The 16,299-nt window shown below is 39.1% G+C and overlaps 1 protein-coding gene across 1 annotated transcript in view; it reads left to right on the top strand.

The window, feature by feature from the left end:
• The window catches only part of ARHGAP6 (Rho GTPase activating protein 6), a 546,930-nt gene that overhangs the window by 125,555 nt on the left and 405,076 nt on the right, over positions 1 to 16,299 (top strand). The gene's annotated exons all lie outside the window — the stretch shown is intronic.

Genomic DNA, 16,299 nt, shown 5'->3' with positions numbered 1-16,299 from the left:
AATAAGCACTAGAATATAAAACTCCTTCTGTCCCTCTTTCTACACACACATACATACACATTTGCAATTGTTTACAAGGTTTCTGGGCTATGCACATAGCTTTCTGTTTAGGAATATAGGCTTTAGATTCAGACAGTCTCAGGTCCAAACTCAGCTTTGTCTAGTGGCAGTGTCACTTGTTGCCACTGGCAGGTTCCCATCCTCATGAAAGCAACCAAGAGGGGAGGATAATACTTACCTTTTGGAGTTTTTATGGTCTCAGCTAATTTCAGCAAAATACCTTTGCATTGTCTAAACTGGGGTCTCTGAACTTCAGCACTATTGATATTAGGAACTGGATAATTCTTTGTGGTGGTGGCTGTTGCATGCATTGAAGATGTTTAGCAGCACCCATGGCCTCCAACCGCTAGATGCCGGTAGCATGCTCCTCACCTCTGAATTGTGACAACTAAAAATGTCCCACGACATTGCCGAATGTCCCCTGTAGGGCAAAATTGCCCCGGTTGAGAACTACTATTCTAAAATTATACAAAATAACCTCCTTTTGCTAAAGCAAAATAACCATTAGACATTCTAAGACTCAGAAGAGAAGGAAACTTGAATCAAGCCACTAAGGACATTTGAACTGAGAGGTTACATAGAACAGAAGCTGTAAGGAGACCCCAAGGGTCCCCCATCTATATTTCCTGCTCTCCTAAAGTTCCATTAGTATCTACAGTAAATCAACATTTTTTTGTAAAATCCCCTGGCTCCATTTCTCAAATCATTGCTTCATCTCTCATTTGTGAAAGCTATTGTTTTTGATTACAATATTGTTATGATATTTTTTTTCCTTCCCAAAGGAGACCCTTCCCACTCTGCATCCTAAAGTATCTGTGTGTTGACTCATGGTCAGTAAGGTGGTTGCTATGTAGACTAATGTGCGCTAGCTGATCTTTTGGTTTGCTCTCCTGGCCTATTTGTCAAGCTTGGAGGGTTTTCTAACTTTGCAACTTGGACTCACAGACTCCTAGCCTCAAAGAAATATTTTCACACTAGCCTTAAGTTCACATCCAAGATGTGACAGATTGTATGTTCTTGGGGTGAAAGTGAGAGGGAAGGGGAATAAATAAACCCATTTTTGGAAGTACAGTCAGCACTTATGCCCTTCCATCATGCCTTTCTGAAGGCATTGCCCCAAACTCAGACTTGAAGTTGAGCAGACTGCTTGAATTAGGGGATTGGGGCAGGGGCATGGGCATGATCTACCCATAAACCATAGATGGTTTCTTTCATCCTTGCATTCTCCCTCTTCTGACTCTATTGACCACTCCTTCTCCCCACCAATTCTCTCTTTTGATTTTCTCGGCACAGAAAATCTTTTTTATTTCTTTTTATTGAGATGGTGTCTCGCTTTATCGCCCAGGCTGGAGTGCAGTGGCACAGTCTCGGCTCACTGCCAACCTCTGCCGCCTGAGTTCAAGCGATTCTCCTGCCTCAGCCTCCTGAGTAGCTGTTATTACAGGTGCCTGCCACCACACCTGGCTAATTGTTTTGTATTTTTAGTAGAGATGGGGTTTCGCCATGTTGGCCAGGCTGTTTTTGAACTCCTTACCTCAGGTAATCTGCCTGCCTCAGCTGGCCTCCCAAAGTGCTGGGATTACAGGCGTGAGCCACTGCACCCAGCCAGAAATCTTAAGATTTAATTGTCTTCCAGTGAATGAGCTGAGAGAAATAGGATTCATTTAAGCAGAGTTGTCTTCTCCCTTTGGGAGTGAGAAAAAAAAAAAGTACAGATTTGCCTAACCATTATTTACAGCTCTAGAAAACCAAATGCACAGTCTAAATCTAAGCAAGGAAAAACACAAACACAACCTTAGAAGATAGAAATCATTCACAAAAAGCTCTGCGTTTGTATTCCAGTATGTGATGTCATATGCTTTCAGTCCAGTTCTACTGACATTTTGAAAACCAAACACTTATACAGTGTTTGCAGTGATTTTAAAAATATTAACCAATGTTATCCTCATATCAATCCTATGTAGTTGGTATTATTACTATTATTATTATTATCCCCATTTCACAGATAAAGAAAGTGAGGCATAGAGAGGTTAAGTTGCCTAAGGTATGCAGCTAGTAGTGGTGGCTCTAGGATTTCAAATTTATTGAGCAATTAGTAGATGTGCTAAGTCATGGGCAACAAAGACAAATAAAAAGCCAGCAGTTTTGTGGGGAAGACCTCTGAATGGTTAATCCTGTGATGGAGTGGTGAGTGTTACGTTAACTGCTGGATTAATTAAGCCTTTTTAATTTCTGTATTTCTGATCATTTGATATCCGGAGCCTTGCTGATCCTGAAGGGACTGCTCCTCCCCTGGGAGAGCTAGCTAATTCCTAGGGATAGTAAACAACTCACTTGGAATTATACCTTTCCTATGTGGACCAACCAATCCAGAGCCCATACCCCAACCACCTCATTTATTGGGCTCTCACAGGGCTCTGAAACTCTGGGCCACTATTTCCTTGCCCTAATCACCCCAGGCCAGGTACCACACACTAGAGATGGCCTCTACACCCCAGAGTCCAGTTAAATTATTCAAGCTAGCCAATCCTAAGCCTGCTAGCCCTGCCTCACCCATTCCTTTCCACACAAACCACAATAAAGGCTCTTGCCCATGTTTTCTCCTTGCTCCCTCTTTCTCCTGACCAGCCCTGGTGCTTCCCCATGTGGCCCTATGTGATGTGACATGCCTCTCCTCTTGGGAACTGTGAATAACAAGCTGTTTTTTCAAAGGCAATTGTCTACTGATCTGTTAGCCTCACTATACCTGAATAATAACAAAACTTACATTTAGAAACATTTGCATGCCTGTGGAGCCCCATGCAGGCACTCAGGAGACAAGTACAGCTGGACGCTGTTTTCAAGCTGCTCATAGCTGTGCTGCGCTGTGCCACAAAATGCAATTCTTCTGCCGTGGTTGGTGCACAACAGCTGTTTGGCTCCCCACTGTCCTGGTTTATGCAAGTGTAACAGATGACTTCCACGCTGTTCTTAAATTACAACCCAGAGAAATCAGTTAGTTTAAATAGTCTCACTTATGGACTACTTCCAGCACCCTATGATTGCTTTGTCCCTTCTTTATTTGAAGGTTCACCATGCTCTTCTTTACGGAAGTATACTATGTTCTTCTATAGAATTTTCTGTGTATTCTCTCAAGCCTTCTTGGTGCCACTAAGCCATCTTCAACAATGAAAGCCACTGGTGGCTGCTGGGTAGGAGTTGGTTACTTCTGGAGATCCCAAAGAGGGATCTAAGACTCTCTCAAGCTGGGGGGGACATCCAAATGACTAGCTATTTGGCCAAGGAAATACAGTTATCTGTCATATGGGTAATTTTGCTTGTGGAACTCTGCTCTCTACCCCAAAGGTGACCATTTGCTATGATTATTGAAAAGAGGATTTTAGAACTGGGTGAACAAATGAAATTTGAGGTCTCTTATAGCATAGGACCCCTTCCTCCTCCTATTAGCTGCTCTGTAAAGTTGAAGTATTACTCCTCATGGTAACTTTTCATATTTAAACCTTTTCAGTATTGCACTTGCACTTGTTGAGTTGTTGTGGGTTTTTTTTGTTTTCGTTTTTGTTTTTGTTTTTTTGAGACAGAGTTTTGCTCTGTCATCCAGGCTAGAGTGCAGTGGCACCATCTCGGCTCACTGCAACCTCCACCTTCCGAGTTCAAACGATTCTCCTGCCTCAGACTCCTGAGTAGCTGGGATTACAGGTGCCTGCCACCACGCCCAGCTAATTTTTGTATTTTTAGTAGAGATGGGGTTTCACCATATTGGCCAGGCTGATCTTGAACTCCTGACCTCATGATGCACCCACCTCAGCCTCCCAAAGTGCTGGGATTACAGGCGTGAGCCACCGTACCCAGCCCGAGGTTTTTGTTTTTGTTTTTGTTTTTGTTTTTTCATTTTTTGTCTCTAGATAACCAATGAGATTAAGGGCTTATTAATCTCCTCTGGCTAGTTATCTCCATTAAGCTTACTGATTCTCATTCTAAACAGGTTCAAAAGCGCTGTTTACAGACTTAACTAAAGGCTAAGTGGCTGGTGATTTGGAGGTCTGTATTTCTTTGCCAGAGTGAGGATAAAGTCACATTCCTTTTTCTATCCCCAGCCCCTCCTAAAACAGTGGAAGGCCATGGTTAGGCACTCCACTAACATTTATTGAATGTGGGTATTTTCTGATGTTGGATCGCTTAGGCTAGTTCAGAAGTGGGAGCTGTGGTCTGGGTCTCTGAAACATCTCCTGAGAGGGTGAGAAAAAGCTGTTTACTCTCGAGTGTCTGAATTTATGCCCACGTGGATGGTTAGGGGGTCTGTCATTTGTTCAGCAGGGTAGGCAACTCTGCAGAATGCTATGGAAATTACCTTTCTTGGAATTCATGGAACAATTTTAAGTTGAAATCATAGTAATGAAACAAAGCTGTTATGGGGATGGTGCCAAGAAAGTTCAGTCATATTCCGAAGTCCTCTAAATTTGCATGCGAAGGGTGATGTGTTAATTGTCTCAGTGGCTCATTTCTCAGACAGTTGAATGATAAATTGATAGACCTGTAGCAGTGGTTCTCAACCAAGAAAGATTTTGCATTGTCTGGAGATATTTTTTGTTGTCACAACTTGGGGAATGTTACTAGCACCTAGTGGGTAGAGGCCAGGGATGCTGCTAAACATTTTAAAAGGCACACAGTGGGCCAGGTGCAGTGGCTCATGCCTGTAATCACATCACTTTGGGAGGCCAAGGCGGGTGGATTGCTTGAGGCCAGGAGTTCCAGACCAGCCTGGCCAATATGGAGAAACCCTATCTCTACTAAAAAATACAAAAAAAAAATTAGCCACGCATGGTGGCAGACACCTGTGATCCCAGCTACTTGGGTGGCTGAGACATGAAAATCCCTTGAACCCAGGAGACGGAGGTTGCAGTGAATTGAGATTACGCCACTGCAGCTGCACTCCAGCCTGGGTGACAGAACAAGACTGTCTCAAAAAAAAAAAAAAAAAAAAAAAAGCACCCAGTGCTCCCCACAATAAAATGTTTTCTGGCCCCAAATGTCAATAGTGCCAAGGCTAAGAAATCTTGATCTTTATTAATCTAACATCTGGATTAGTTTCAATTAATCTGTGCTGAAAAAACAAGTGTTCAGAATATTAAATGGAGAAAATGATTATTTAAAAATGAAGTACCTTAATATTTTTAAAATTAGAAGCATTTAGATATTCAGTATTTGGTTATTATTGTACACATTCTAGGAGTTAATTCTTTATCAAATTGAGAAAAAATTATAAAAATATTGAGTTCTTCCTGAAATCTGCATAAAGAAAAGAGCCATTCTGGGTCTTCTCTGTGGGTAATTGAATTTTTGGGGTACAGCTTGTGTTAGTTACTCTTCTCCTAAAGATGCATTTTATTGACAGGTGCTCAGATATAAACGGGTAGGAAAAGCAAAGAAAATATAATTCAAGATCTTAAAGTCCCTTTTTATTACCAGATTTCACTGGATGTGGGCACATGAAACATGAGACCATGATCTTCTGATAGTTTCAGATGTCTCAGATTAGAAGATGAAAATGGCTGATTGTTTTTCTCAAATGATCTCTAAGATCAATGAGCCAGTCCAATGTACATATTCAATATTTTAAAAGATCAAAAGTTGCTGTTATCATGATATAGTTGATTTTTGTCTTGTTTGTATACTTTGGGCCATAGAAAAGCTATAAGAGACAACTCTCTGTATCTTTTAGAAATGAGCATATATTTACAAGGTGAAAAGCCCTTTTATGTCACAAAGGATACTAGAATGTTTATCAATTTCTGGGCCTTTAAAGTGATGTCTTTAGTCCTGCAGTTTTCAAAGTATGGTCTGAGGAACTATTTGGGTTTTTTTATTCCCAGGAGTTCCTTGAGGTCAAAACTATTTTAATAATAATATGAAGATATTATTTGTGTTTTTTAATTCTCATTCTCTCAAGAGTGTGCAGTAAGAGTTTTTCAGAGACCACATCATGTGCGATGAATATCATGCTGATAGCTAATAGAATGTGTTCTTGTGTTTTAAAACTTTCTCAGTTTTAATTCCTAATTCAATAAATAGCAATAGATAAAACTCACATAAACACAAGCTTTTGGAGCTTCCAATAATTTACAAGCATAATGGGGTCCTGAGACCAGAAAGTTATGAGAACTACTGCTTTAGTGATTGACAGAGAAAATGAATCAAGTTGAACAAAAGTTCAGGACTTGGAATATTTCAAATACCATGGCTAATAACATAAGCCAGCATCATCTTTTATTGCTTTGTAGATATCAGAGATGCAAAAAACCCTTGGATTCTGTGCCAGAGCTTAAAAGAACTAGAAGCAATTGTTTCTGAGTTCTTGTTTCAAATCCAGTGTCTAATTTGGAGTTTTGTAATCTCTGCACCACTGACATTTTGGGCAGGGTAATTCTTTGTTGAAAGGAGCTGTCCTGTGCATTGTAGAACGTTTAGCAAAAACCTTGGTCTCTGCCCACTTGATAACAGTAGGAACCTCAGTTGCGACAACTAAAAATGTCTCAAGACATTGCCACATTTTCCCTGGCTGGCAAATCACCCAGTTGAGAACCACTATCTCTTAAGGCAAATTATCTGTTATTGCAACAGGACGTTTCTGCTTCCCTCTCATTGTTTAGAATTTATTCACTTAACCATTCCTAATTGTAAACAGGCTGGGTTATCTAATATTTGTTGTAGATGGGTATATGCCAGCTAAAATTGGATGTTGTATTACTGTGACAGAAGAAGAGAACAAGTATTGGGGGACAGCTCCCAGTTTTCATCGTGTGTGGAAAGAGAATCTATGCTTGAAATATTTGTGATGGTGATAGCATATTCTATCAACACTAGGAAAACAAGTCACTGGATTTTACTGAAGTATTTAGGTATAAAAAATTGAAGGCCTTTCCGTGAAAAAGTTCTAATTGGTAATTTCATTTTATTCAAACTCCTATTATGTTATTATTTGAGAGAGTTCAAGCATACTTTTTATCCTTGGTAAATATTACACAGTAAAAAATTCAAATATCAGAGACAATACAAAAATAATTGTACAGGCTCTTTGCTTTCTTTAGTTACGTTTTTGTCCAGAAATATGTTTTTTGTGCATATTTTCATACCACAAGTTAAATTATTTTTCAACTTTCATTAAGGTTTTATCATCTCTCTTGATGGTGATTATTCACAAAGAAACAAAATATTTATCTATTAAACAAAGTGTGATTTGCGTGAGGTTCTCCCAGAAGTAGCACCTGAGTCAAGGATTCACATTCATGGAGTTTATTTGGGGAATAAAAGTAGAGGAGTGGACATTTGAGACAGAGAAGGAAGGAATCCAATAACGGGTGTGCTATTGAGCACATTTCCACTTTAGGAGATGGGCTGAAATCCCATTAGGGAACCCTATAAGCCAGTATAGAACATAACTCAGAGTTATCCCACCCAATGGACAAGGACACTGAAGTATTTATCCTCCAACTCTCATATGCTGTTGGCTCAGGGCTACATCCAGGGGCATTAGCTCCCTGGCACTTCTGGCTTTCCTTTTGTTCCCTCATCAAGAGAAAGCTCATAGGCAGAGAGCTGCTTATGTGTGAAGCTGGATGTCATGGAATGTCCTGAAGCAGCAAGTGCTGAGAGGACATGACAGGGTACCGACAGCATCTATTCCACCCTCTACACTGGTTGGTTGGCTTGGCTCACTCACCAGCCTCTGCCCCACCAGCCTTGCTCTATGTTATGTTGTGGGCTTACTGAGGTCAGATAGGCAAAGGAAAATGGGTTGAAGCAGGACCTCAAAAGGATGCTGACAAAAATCCTTGCATGATGAATAAATGGTGAATGAACTTCATCAACTTGATGGTCAGGAAAACATAAACATTAACAAAAATATGAAGTTAGTTTTCAGGAGCCATAGCAATACAGTTTTAAATTCCAACCCGAAGGATATCTGCAGAGCAACAATGGGAAATGGAACTTTTTGCTGTTGTTTGCCTTGAACATATCACAGATTCCTCTTCTCTAGGATGTTAATTAGGGCCATCTTTGGATCGTACTTACTGTCAGATGTAAGCCAGACCACTGTTAATGAGAGACTGGAATGCAGCCCCAGAATCAGTGTTTGCTTCAACCCAGATGGGCATGGGGATGAGAGATGCTGGGTGGTTGTAGAATATGGGGAAACAATATGGTGACTTAAAGAAGGGCAGAGGCCCTTAAAACTTCCTTTTATAGTACATCAAAGCTGTTGATCATTGAGGAGAAAAAGCTTAAGGTGGGCTACTGGGACCTGCTGCTTTCAGCAAGAAGGCTCATTATTTTGAGGATAAATAAAACAAATAGCCTCATGTAAGGACCAACCACTCTTCAGCAGATGTCGGTTGAGTCCATATGGCTTGCAGAACATCACATTAAAGTTTGCTGACTCATTCCATACAAGATTCAAGCAATTTTCCCAAGGAGACAATATGGCTGTCTCCATATAAATGGGAATAATTCTAGAAGGTAAATGTTAGTCAGCAAAGAGAAGGATTTGATGAAGAGATAGAGACTTCTATGGGCAATGGGGGTGGACATATCACAGATATATGGGAAGCAGGGTGGCAAAATGCAAGTGTGTTTTAAGTCAACAAAGGTAGCAGTGGCCATGGTGGAGGAACTGGAGAGAGGGGCCACTTGTTGATAATTTATTCCTACCAGCCCTTATTGCAATAAAAAGGAAGTATGTAATACTATATGTGGTTAAAAATATGAAACTAATAAGATAAAGGAGGATGACGGTGAAATAGGGGGGAAGAAAATAAGATGATGTCAGTATATAAAAATGCACGCTATGAGATACTGTCTCTGCACTGTTCAGTATAGTAGCCCTTAACCCCATGGAGCTGTTGAGCCCTTGTAAAGTGCTGAGTCCACATTGAGATGTGCTGTTAGGGTTAGGTATGCACACTGAATTTCAAAGACTAATATGAAAAAATGTAAACTATATCATTGATAATTTTTATGTAGGTTACATGTTAAAATTATACCTTGGCTATACTGGGTTAAATAAATATAGTTTAAAATTAGTTTCACCCATTTATTTTCCCTTTTTAAATGTTGCTACTAGAAAGTTATAAATTACATAGTGGCTCTCATTTGTGGTTCACATTATATTTCTGTTGGACAGGGCTGTTTGCTACCATGTCCTGTACCAGTGGTTCTCAAAGTGGGATGATTTTTGCCCCTAAGAAGACAGTTGATAGTGTCTGAAAGCATTTTTGGTTGCCACTGCTGGAGGGGAGGGATGCTTCTAGAAGCCTTCTAGAGGCCCTCTAGTAGAGGCCAGGGATGCTGTCAAACATTCAGTGATGTGCAGGAAAGCCTCCGCCATAAAGTTTTATCCAAATGTCAATATTTCCAAGGCTGAGAAACCCCATTTTACACCACAGATACAGGGTACTGAGAGCCCAATATGGAGGTACAGTATCAACCTAAGTGTGAGGGTGTAAGCATCTTCTCTAGAGTGTAGACAGTGGAACCCATAATAACACCCTTCACTGCTCAACTGCATGTCAACAGGCAGTACAGCAAGCACCTGATATTGATGTTATTTTATTTAATTCCCATGAGAGCGCTATTGAGGTGGGCAGCATCTCCATTTTGAATCTAAGTCAGCTGATTTCAGCTTATGGGCTTTATCATCCACAGAGATAAGAACTGTAACTGCTTCAAGTTCAAGTCTCTTGAGTCCATTTATTTCTTCCCATTGTAGGGACCCGCTACCCTAGATAAGGCCACCTAACTAGTCTCTAGTCTTGACCACTTCAGTCCTCCAGTTCTTTCTCCATGTCACAGTGTTCTTTCCAAAAATCCAAAACCTTTTGATATTTCTATAATTACTCTCAGGATGTAGCCTGCATTCTTTATCACAGTCTAGAAACTATTATTTGGATTCAACACATTGTTGTCAAGGATGCACAATGTATTTTGGACTAAATATGGCAAGAATCACAAAATGACTGCAAGATGATGCACGTTAATGGCTGTCACTAATAGAAATGCATCTTGAAGACAGGATTGGTGACCTTTCTCTCTGTAAACAAAGACTTTTAGGGCAGTATTTTGCTTATGTGGGACCCGTGACCATTTAGGTAAAACGTGTTTATGCAATTTAAATGATTATCAAACAAACAGTTAAGTGTATTGAAATGAGAAGATTTTAATTTGGAAATTTGATAGGAAGATACATGTTGTTTGTTTTACTTTAAATCTACAAATAATCAATTCTTTGGAGGGAGAGATTCTGATTTGTATCTTTTTCTGTGTCTCCAGCAATAACGAGTATACAGTAGGTTTTGATAGTTCCACCTTAATTAAGTTACAAACTTTGTGATGATCCTGAAATGTATATTTTGAATAAGGGATCTTAAGTGCCACCTAGTGGCAATGAGGGGACATATTACACATTGCATTACAAAATGTATTAATTTTGAAAGTATAAAGGATCTTAAGTGCCACCTAGTGGGAGTAAAGGATTATATTACACAATATACTACAAAGTAGAGCCATTTTGAAAATGTAAAAGGTCTTAAGTGCCACCTAGTGGAAATGAGGGGATATATTACACTTATTTTAAAATATGTTACTGAAAAGTTGTCCCCTTCTCAGTGGTAGCCCCAGTATGACTTAAACGCTATGAATACAAAGCACAAAAATAGTATCTCCTTAAAATCATGCATTCTCATCTTCTTTATTCAGTTTACCTGTCGCACTGCCCTCTGGACATCTAAATTTTTAATAAAAATTTTTTTGTATTAGTTGAAACAGATAAATCCTCAAATCTGAGTGAAATTTTAAAACTGAAAGTTTATTTCTCTCTTATGTAAGAGTCCAATGAGGATATTTGGTGCACAGCCTTCCTTGTAGTGATTTGGGGATCCATGCTCCTCCCATCTTGTAGTTCAGTGAGACTTTAGGGCAGGGATCAGCAAACTGTTTCTGTTAATGGCCAGATGGCAAATATTTTAGGCTTTGTGGACTTTCTGGTCTGTGTCAAAACTACTCAGCTTTGCCTTTGTAGCATGAAAGCAGCTGTACACAATATGTAAATGAACGAATGTGGCTGTATTCCAATAAAACTTTATCTTTGGATGCTGAGATTGGAATTTCATATGTTTTTCATGAAATAGTCTTCTTTTATATTTTTCTTCAACCTTAGAAATGTAAAATACATGATTAGCCCACAGGCAGTGCAAAACCAGTTTGTTAACACTTGCCCTAAGGCTTCGGAATCCTTACTTCCAGCCAGAGGCTGGAGAAAGGATCTTGCATGGGAAGTTTTTTTCTAGGCCAGCCTGGAATCAGTCAAGCACCATCCCATTGGCCAGAACTCAGTCACATGATCACAGACAGGCTGGAGAAGGAATAGGTTTTGGTGAATACATAGCAGTGTACCCACAATCTCTAACACAGTCCACCCTGTTACTTTAAAAATATAATTTTGTTATTCATTCATTTATTCTTTATCAGTTGATGCCATTTCTTAGCCAAGTTCCCTTGGTATTTATCATTATACACACATGTTCCTGAACATATCCACTTTAAGACCTTGTCTTTAAACTCAATACATACATATAAAGGGATTATGATGAACGTAAGAAATGGCATCAATTAATAATGAATGAATGGAATTGTATTTTTAAAGAAATACCGTGAACTATATGAGAGATTGTGGCTACACTGCTGTGTGTTCAACAAATCTTTCTCTAACCTCCACCCACATGGTTAAAAACAAAGGAGCCTTCAAACCCCGGCTCAGTGTAGCACCAATGCCTTGATGGCATCTTTGGAGCAGAGCTCCTCAAATGAGAATGTGCATGCCATTGTCTGGTAAATATTACCAGCACAATGGGGCCTGCACTTCAGAATTTTTAATATTGATTATGCTGATGTTGCTGGACTGTGGAACACACTTTGAGTTGTAAGAGTAAGTGTACTGAGCTAATGAGAGAAACCATGTTTCTTCATCTCTGTAATCACCAATAGTTTTGACTGTAATACCTGGGAACCCAGGCAGCTGTGTGGATTTTGGGGAAAATGAGGATATAAAAGGAATGTGAACTGAAGCTCAAAGCTTGGGATAGCTATGGATTATAATAAATTTTAAAGCAACAACTTGCAAACAAATGGGTATTATGTATCTAATGCAGTTCAGGTTTTAAAAATAAATCTTACAGAAAAAAAGGAACCCCCTGTCATTAATCTAGGTTGACAAACATGAATGAAAAGTGTATCTAGGAAAGAAAGGAAACAGAGAGATGGGGAAGAGGGGTAAGGTGGTTGGGTGGGTGGAGGAATGTCTTAGATTGACTAGAGAAATGGGTTTGCTTCATGTGATTTTTTCATATTGCCAGTAGAGGGCAGCCAGTCCCCACTCTAAAAACAATGTAAATTTTTATATTTGCATCTACCATTTTCAGAAAGTATTGTGGTATGCAGTGATTTTTTTAAAAAAACTTACTTCTGCTGTCCATTCTATTAACCATAATTGTAAGCTCAATGTATTTGAAGGGCATTAAACTAAGAGTCGAACATCTGAATTTGGAAGGTCCTTTTTCCTAGATCTTAGCAATTCTGTGTCTGCAGGCAAGTTGATGAACATCCTAGATTTCTTTATCTGTAAATTAGATGCAGTAAGACTAGATCTGCCTCCTGAAAGGATGGCAGATAATTAATGCCATCCTTTGTGAAAGCCCTGTATGAATACATTAATTAATTCATCTAGCCATTCACTTGTTCAGTCACACATTTAAGCATTAATGTGTTGCCGTGCTGGATGTCGAAATACAAAATGACCATCACACAGATTCTGCCTTCAAACAACCCATTGCTAACTGAAGAAAAATAGGATGATTCTGCTATAATTGAACTGCAAGGTGACAGTCTAATAAGGCTTGGTATGAGCACCCTCTACTGACAACCCTGACCTGCTGTCCTTTTCTCCCAGTACTTGGCACTTCACTTATTCCATTCCAATTACACAGGCCTCCCCCAGCTGTTCCTCAGACTCAACAAGTTCTCTATGTTTTGGGGAATTTGAATTTCAGTTTCTTGCCTAAAGTGTTTTTCCCTTAGTTATCCACATGGCTCATGCTCAAGGATTTTTTAAAAAAGATCTCTGCTCCCTTGTATAATTCTTACAGAGGCCACTCAGCGTACATTATCTAAAATAGCACCTCAGTTACTCTCTATTTCACCCTCTCTCAATCTGAAAATTAAGACGTCATTCCCTAAGGCATCCATTGTATGCAATGAATTAACTTCTCTCTCGTATGTATCAAGAATGGTAATAGCTGTGCATCATCCTTGGGAAAATTGAGAATGTAGTCTGTCAAAGCACTTTTGGTGTTCTGTGGTTTAGATGAAGATAACAAGTTGAGTCCATGTTTTGCTTTGCTTCATAACAATTTTCACTTACCAAACGCAATATTATGAATATATTTAATTTGTTTTTCTCTCCTTTCTCTCCATTAGAACACAAATTCTAGAAGGTAGGAACCACGGTTTGTTCAATGTTGTATCTCAAGCACCTACCCTACCATGTGCCATTTCCAGCTTGGCATATTATAGGGTAGGCAATATGCTTTTGTTGGATGGATGAGTGTGTGAATGATGAATGAATGAATGAATGTTGAGAATGCACTCGAGGTAACTCTTGATCTGGGTCTTGTAAGATCAGCAGAATTTTCCTTGGTAGATGGGGATGGGAAAGGTATTCAGACACAGTAAGGTTTAATGCCACGGTCTTGTAAACTTGAGAGTGCCATATCCAGGTAAGGCAGTGGCTTTCTGAAGTGGCAAATCCATACCTATTGTAGCTTTTCTGATTTTTATCCTTCTTTGGAGAGTATTATATACTGCATATACATTGTATTATCCACAATACATTTTTGACAGAAATAAGTTGTATTCCTGAGCAGACACCTCCACTTGTTGATGGCCTGTGTACTAAGGAAAATACAGATTTTAACATTAGCCTAAATACCACATAATTAGAAGTTCAATCTACTGGGGAAAATATTATTAAATTTTCATACTCCATATATTACTTTGACTTATCAGAGTTATTCTTATTAATAAAAGAACAAGATATCAATTTACTCACTGATTAAAATAATCATATTCCATTTCAAGAGCCTATATTTTCGATAGTGAAATGCATGTTTAATGATCATTAGATCCATGCTACTCAAAGTATGGTCCCCGGACCAGTGCCAATTCTTAGATAGTCCTTGCAGGTCCATAAGGATATAAGCAAATCAAGCGAGAGTAATTTTATATCTATTGAATCTAATTTTTAAAATTGGGTTTGTGTTTCGTGTGCTTCCCTCCACCCCTTTTTAGTGATTTATTTCATTTTTATTACATTTTACAAAAGTATCATTCTGCAATGGATTGGAAGCAAGCAAACCTTGTCTTTCAATACAGGTCATTTGAGAAACACTGCTCTAGAGCATGATTTGTGCATTGCCTTTAGTTCCACAAAGCCTGAACTATAGGGAACACTGAGAATTTACCTTGGAATCGAACTGACCTCAAACCAGGTTACAGTGCCTGTTAATAGTGCTGATAACTGGCATTTATCAAGCACTTACTATGTTCCAGACATTACGCTAAAGACTCGAGAGATTTCCCTTGCAACAAGGGACTGAGAAAAGTAAAAGTAGATAGGGGGAGAGGGAGATTGTGTGTGTGACATCAGAAGCACACACAGATGTTTCTGGCTCTATCCAACTTCTTTCAGGGATAGAAAGTCTAGAATGACAACCACTCCACTGATAGTTACACTGATTTGAACATTGATTTTCTTTTATTTCTGGGTTGGTTTTAGTAATGTTTTGGTAATATAAACCATTAAGCTTACACATGGGTACAGGAAAGGCTGAGTTTCAGGTTGTTTGTTTATGCATGCATGGATGCCTTGGAGATCTGGTAGAGAACCCAAAAGCTTAATAGCGGCCTTTGCTTAAGGAAACCTGGCCTACTTGAACCAGGGGCAAAGCTGTTAGTGTCCAGAATCTGGGCCCTGTTGCATAAAGATCTTGTTGTAACGGGTTCAATTCTAGGAGAGCTGGGGAAATATGTTTTTTAGAAGCCTTGAAATTCACAGCCTCATTGTCCATTGCGGTCTTTTCAAAGCATTCAAAGAATCTGCGTTGATAACAGTCTATGGATTAAAAGGACAGGCAACCTTTGCTATAGTTTCCTGCATTTGGAAACCCTGTGGACCCTGCTAGGCAACCTTTTGGTGAAAGGCAGGCAGTGAAATGCAAGAATCGGTAGAATCTACAGAGCATCTGGGCTAAATCAGAAGTGTGCCAGAATAACAGGGGAATATATAATATATGCCCTTGATAAGCTGGACTTCACTAGCAGGGCTTCATCTCCCTCTGTGCTGAAAGGATAGCAAATATTTTATCTAAACGTGCCACAGAAAGGCACCATAGGTACTGTCTATTGGTAGAATAAATAGTTCAATCAATAGCTCAGTGTAGTTTAAGTTGAATTTAATAAGACTTTGGAAGCAGATGGACTAAAAGAAACACACAGAATTTGGGGCCCTTGTTCTGTAGCGATTGCTCATAAAGGAATTTGAATCTTTAGACTAGGTTTCCTAAAAGGAATCCAGCCATACTTATTGAAATTAATGGAATTTATAAAAACTGAACTGAAATTTGTATTCACAAGTCCTTAAGCCTTTTGACCACCTCTGTGGTTAGGCATATTCAGCTAATGTAACTCATTGTCAGATTTAGCAAATCACTCAGTTACATTTGAATTTCAGAAAAGCAAATATTTTTAAAGTACATTCCATGTGATATTTGGTATTTATAAGTAGATCCTGTGCAATGCTTTGAAAAGACCACAATGCACAATAAGGTTGAAAATTCCAAGGTTTCTAAAATCATATTTTCCCCAACCCATCTAGAACCATGCAATATTTGGGACATGTTTATACTAAAAATATTCATTTATTATCTGAAAGTCAAATTTAACTGAGTGACCTGTGTTCTGTCTGGCAATCCTAATCTAGTGTCATTGATGTGGGAACAGTGTCAAGATGTGGGAACAGATAAAAAAGATGCAGCAGACAATTAGTTAATCATTTTTTCTTTTCTTTTCTTTTTATTTTTTGAGATGGAATCTCACTCTGTTGCCCAGGCTGGCGTGCAGTGGCATGATCTT

Source organism: Macaca mulatta, chromosome X (genome assembly GCF_049350105.2).
Source record: "Macaca mulatta isolate MMU2019108-1 chromosome X, T2T-MMU8v2.0, whole genome shotgun sequence".
Classification (NCBI taxonomy): Eukaryota; Metazoa; Chordata; class Mammalia; order Primates; family Cercopithecidae; genus Macaca; species Macaca mulatta.
This window is presented reverse-complemented; position numbering and strand designations above follow the sequence as displayed.